Source organism: Squalius cephalus (assembly GCF_949319135.1).
Source record: "Squalius cephalus genome assembly, chromosome: 25".
NCBI lineage: Eukaryota > Metazoa > Chordata > Actinopteri > Cypriniformes > Leuciscidae > Squalius > Squalius cephalus.
In genome coordinates, this window is record NC_137146.1 from 3,949,920 (window position 1) to 3,955,994 (window position 6,075).

At 36.9% G+C, this 6,075-nt stretch overlaps 2 long non-coding RNA genes across 2 annotated transcripts in view; one reads left to right on the forward strand and one right to left on the reverse strand.

The window, feature by feature from the left end:
* Positions 1-6,075, reverse strand: part of LOC307153405 — a 169,809-nt gene that overhangs the window by 72,658 nt on the left and 91,076 nt on the right. The gene's annotated exons all lie outside the window — the stretch shown is intronic.
* On the forward strand, positions 364-4,986 carry LOC307153403. Its single transcript, XR_013820145.1, has 3 exons — positions 364-419; positions 3,105-3,156; positions 4,547-4,986. It is a non-coding gene; the product is annotated as an uncharacterized lncRNA (long non-coding RNA).

Here is a 6,075-nt window from a genome sequence, read left to right on the forward strand (position 1 = left end):
TGTTAATTAATACATTAATGAACCTTATTGTAAAGTGTTAACCATTTTTTCGATGTTGGTCGAGACTGCCTCTTGACCAAAGCTCTTTCAGTTTGTGCAACTCAACAGCGTTGCGCTCTGCTACAGATGATAAGTGTGATATTTTAAGTTGAGTTGTACGCAAATAACGTAGTACAGGTTATGCCCAGCTCCTTTGTTTCCTGTCTGCCATTATTGGACAAACTGATTAATCCAGGTGTGCCTGACCTCAGTAACAATAATCAGACACACCTGGATTAATCAGTTTGTCCAATAATGGCAGACAGGAAACAAAGGAGCTGGCTGAAGTTCAGGAAGTAGTGGAGCTGGGCATAAAGGGATCATATCGCGTGCACGCATTCATGTGAAGTGTTTATGTGCAAGAGAAAGTTTGTGACAAAGTAAGTTTTCCTTCTATGTGTATTGTTAATAACACAGATTGTTACACTGTATCCCAACTGCGCTAAGTTAGACCATGTTTGTGGTGTAGTTGATGTTTAGCGATCTTTCTAAGTGTAATTTGATCCTGCTTAACGAGTGGATTATTATGGTGATATAATACATCGGCTAATCAGCGCTCAAGCTCACGGGCAAACTACAGAGAACCGCCGGTAACTATCTGTCCCTCATAAACTGAGTGACTTCGCAACAAGTTTTTTTTTTTCTGCGACTAACCGACGAATAAACTTTTTAGTTGACTAAGCCTCTTCTAGTCGACTAAAGAGTAGTTGAATATGAAGGAGCAGCTCTACACTCAGATCAGTCTCTTGTCGCGTAACGATGAAACTTGCAGAAAGAGTCTCTGTGAAATCCAGCACTAAAGCTGCAGGTTAAACACATCTGTGTGTGATGATGGAGGATCTGCTTCTGTCACGAGACTCGACTCCAGCTCTGAGTATCGCTCCACTTATTCAGGGAATTACAGTTTTTTACAATTACTAACAAGCATTAACACATACTTAAAGTACTTTTTCTAAACTCTTAACACAGCAACACACCTACGTCACACAAGCCAACTAGTTAATTTTCTGCCCAAAACCACATTTTGTTCATTAAATACCAAGTCTACATTTACAAATTACAATGTTTTTATGCGTAACAGTTATTTTAAGTGTTTGGTATTACAGGAAAATCAAACTCTTAAAAACGATGAACATCTGCTCTATTGAGAAACACAATCACTCCTGATGATGAAATATGAGTTTAACTCGCTCAGTTTCACTGTTGAGGAGGTTTGTATAATAAATCAGGAGTTCAGGAGTTTCTCCAGGTTTCTGTAAGTTCCTGATGAAATGGTTTATCCTGTTGCTCACCATTTTAACGGGTTTGTTAATATTCATCAGTTTACACTGAGGTTTATCAGGTCATGTTATCGTCAGCTCCCATACCTTCTCATAGTTTTGTGAATACATGTTCAATAAAAAATCAGTTAAAAACGCAAAATTAAAATTTTTCTCTTTCTTATCAGAGGCGTCTGATTGGTGCAGAGGGAGGGAGAGGCGTGTCTAAACTGAACTGTTGATCAGAGCTACAATTAAAACAGCAAGCTAATATAAAACTTACTGTCTGCAGAATACAGTGCATAGTAAACAAATCACATGTTAGGATGGTCAAATGAAATTACCATGATTATTATGAAAATTAAAGTCTATTATTAATAAAAGGAGGCAATTAGGCAAACTGAAATCACTCAGATCTCAACTGTGTCACTGATCTATAAGAGCACAAAATCTCTTTCTGACCTCTATAATTATTAAGAGTGTCAGATTAATTTAGATGGTTTTATTTCAGATGCAAGTGTGACGATGTTATTTCAGATCCTCCTTTGAGCAGCTGCAGTTTCAGTTCAGTCACTGTGACTCTGACTGACGGAGGTTTTTGTACGACTCTTTATCACTGTGTGAACACATAATCACCCACACAACCATTAGAATTTGTTTTGCAATTAAAACTCTGACAGTAATAATGTCCAGCATCTTCAGTCTGGACTCCACTGATGGTCAGAGTGAAATCACTGTTAGATCCACTGCCACTGAATCTAGATGGAGTTCCTGACTGGAGGGTGTTTGCCAAATAAATCAGGAGTTTAGGAGCTTCTCCAGGTTTCTGTGAGTACCAGCTGAAATAGTATTTCCCACTCCAAATGAGCGCATCAGTGCTGGTTTTACATTTGATATTCACAGTTCCTCCTGGTTGTTCTGCTGTTATTGAGGGACTCTGAGTGACGGTGATCTGTCCTCTACACTCTGAAACACAACAAGAAGAAAATACACTCAAAACTTTGACAATATACTTGAAGAAATGAATTAATATCAAACTTGTGCTCCACAAACCTTGAGCAAACGCTGTGAGAGTCCAGATGAAGATGATGATGAAGGTCATGTTGATGAAGATTGTTGTGTGTGTCAGTGATGAAGTGTTAAACTCACAGCACTATAAACACTCTCACACACTGAAGATCTGATCAATATGCAAACACACTCCACATCATTTCCCTGAAGACAGAAGAAACACTGTTTTGTCTTTTAGTGTCTTTGCTAATAAACTTCTGTGGATCATTTTCAGAAACAGAAACTCATGATTTACTTCATGTTCTTTTGGGTCGATCTTCTCGCTCTAAACACTGTTTTAATGATCAGTTTCATTCAGACTTTGATGCTGAGAGAATTTAATACCTGAGCTGCAGATTTATATCATCCATGATACTGTATAACAGGTCAAAGGTCATCCAATAGAGAATGACCATCTAAATCTGGCTGAAGATTTCATTATAAAGCAGGTCAATAGAATTAGCAGAGTTTATATCACATGTGTTTGTAAATGTGATGAATGCATTTCGGGACTGATTATGAAACAAAGGATTTCAGCCTTCATTCAATATCAAGTATTTATTTTTAAGATTAATTCTTTGGACTATTTTTTAGATGAAGATTATTTGGCTCTTTTTCGATCAGTCATGGTTGATGTTGAGAAGATCTGCTGTTGAGTCTCATATCAGTGTGTGTGTGTGTGTGTGTGTGTGTGTGTGTGTGTGTGTATGTGTTCATTTGAGTGTGACGGAGGTTTTTGTGTGACTCTTTCACTAGAATGAAACACTGTGGTACACTTTCGGTGGAGGAACTGAACTGGTGATCAGAAGTAAGTCTTTCTTCATTTACCTAATTAAACATATGATGTGTGTGTTTAAAAGCAGGTTTAAGGTTATTTAAGAACATTTGGCAACAGTATTCGTAATTTAGGTGATATTACAAAAATATATTATTGATGACCTTTACTTACATTTCACATCTTATTGACGAATTTCAATTGTATAGTAAAATTCCATCAAACTGAAATGAATAATCCTTACATATTTTTAATATTAAGAATTTTAAATGAGTTAAAAAACATATTTTAATTTTTTTAAATGTATAAATACGAATCACATAAACTATTTTAATACACTTTTAAAATGATTAATTGTATAAATAATATGTAAGGATTATTCTATTCAATTTAATGGAATTGTACTGAAATTCGTGAATCTTAAAAAGGCTTAATGTTTTTTGAGTGTATAACGTTTATTTTATAACAATGTTTATATTAGCCTAATATTTTCAAATTCAAACTATTATATTAACAATAAATTAGTTTACTAAATCTTATAATAAATAATCACAATAAAATGATCAATTTACAATAGATGGAGATGTTTAAACATTTTACTTAATTCAGAAAATAACAAATTAGCATATATTTTTATGTTTCCTTCAGAGAACTGATTTATATTTTTACATATTTTATAATTGATACACTGTAAATTTTACAATAAAAAGGCAGTCGTGAATCTCTTGATCCCCAGACTTGTTCTTTTTTACTATCAAACACTTTAAATGTAATTATATTTTACTGAAATGTCCTGTTAGATTTATTACAGTTTTCACCGTATAAGGGAACTTACCGTTAACCATTTAACAGTGGCCAGTTGCATAAACTGTTGAGACTAGTCTTACAAGTTAGTCATCCAATTTTATTCTTTAAAATTGTTAATAACTTTTTAAAGTCAGTAACATAAATACGTAGATTGGTCTAATTTTACACCGAACAGTAAGACTGATTACCCCTAACTTCTAGTTGATCATACTAGTTCTTAAGACACAGTCTTAACATAATGCCTATGTTTATGCAACTGGCCCCAGGTTTTTACCGTAGCATTTTTCTTTAAGCAGTTACGATATTTGTTTTACAGTGTACATTTCTTAATAGTAAATAATAATTTAGCTAATGGAGAGTATTTTCAAATTTAACTCAGGATAGTGTGTATATGGTATATGAATAATTGGAGCAATGTGGAATTACAGTGAAATGATTAAATGATTGTGATTTATATTGCATTACCATGTCTGTTCCAGTGAACATTGTAGCTGCAGATCTGAATAATTGAGTTTTGTGTTTGTATGTGTGTGTGTGTGTGTGTGTGTGTGTGTGTGTGTGTGTGTGTGTGTGTGTGTGTGTGTGTGTGTGTGTGTGTGTGTGTGTGTGTGTCCAGCGGGTCCCTCCGTGTCTCCCTCCGTGTCTCTGCTGTCTCCCTCTTCTCTGCTGATCTCTGGAGACTCCTCCGCTCTGCTCTGCCTGCTCAGCTCTTACTCTCCACAGGGGGCGACGGTGAGCTGGACGCTGGACGGGTCAGAGGTCACCGAGGGGGTTCAGACCAGCGCAGAGAGCGAGCGGGACGGTCTCTACAGTCGCAGCAGCGTCCTGAGCCTCAGCAAAGCACGCTGGGAAGCCGCAGAGCGCTTCGTCTGCAGAGGAACACATGCCGGAGCTGCTCACGAGGCCTCGTTCCTCAAGAGCTCCGAGTGCTGATGTTTCTCCAGTGAAGACCAGCGTATCTGAGCGTCACGTGATTTACAGCTCAATACTGAAGCAGTCTGTCAATGTGCTGCCATTGCTGTTCATTCAATAAAGCTTCATCTGAACGCAAGCGCACATTTGTGTTGGACTGCATCATTGATCAGTGTGTCGTTCCTTCAAAGTCCTGCACTAAAGTTTCAGCGGCTTTTGATTGATTGTAATAGTTGAGAACAGCATTCAGCAGTAAATGTGAAATGAAGCTCTTGGGGTTTGAACATGGTCACTGGAGACGAGCTGCTCTATTCTGAGACCATCACAATCACTAAACCTGACAATGCAAATGAGATTTACACCTCAAACTCACAGTTTCACTCTTTTACTGGTTCAACGCTCTGAACTGGAGCAGTTTCACTTCTGCTAAAATGAGTTATGAATAATAAATTCATTTTCAGCTTGAGATGAAGGAGCTACTTTAAAAAAGGCTCAAGAACATCTTTGTTACTGGTGATACACAATTACTTTACTGTGTAGTTTAATGTACAAAAACAAAACAACATATGGCGCAATTATGGTTTGTTTGATTTATATTAGTTTACACACTCAGTTTTCTCTGATTCTGAGCATATTCGAGTCAAACTCGTCTGTCACAGGACTGATCATAATAGAGCTGATTTCAGTCATAACTCAGTTTTGAACACGTGTAGTTCCTGTGTTTGTCCTCTGAGTGTCAGTAGTGTGTGTGAAGGTATTTGAGCAGCTGCAGAAGCATCTCATTCTCGTTTATTGTGAACCAAATGGACGACAGGTGTGTCAGTGAACGAATCTGACCAAATTGCAACAGGTTAAAAAGGTTCGAGTCACTGAGTGGGATTACTAAGATGAATCAAACCTCCCGTAATCATAAAGTTGAGTTTGTCAATATCTGTTTAGTACTAAAAGTGCACATCACTTGGAGATTTAGGGCGAGATTTCACGATTTAAATGGCTTCAGAAGACTGAATGTACCGTGTTGACTTATGATGATGATATTTTTATGATACTTCATTCAGTTTTGAAGCATGACAGCTGTCACTAATCACGTTACATGGAAAAGGTGCAGCTTGGCGAATCAAAGAACAAATTTTGTATTCCACAGAAGAGGATCTCTCTCGGATATATTGACATTAGTTTTAGAATATATAAACTCAGTGGCTGTCTGGTTTACAGTTTGGTAAATTAAATTAA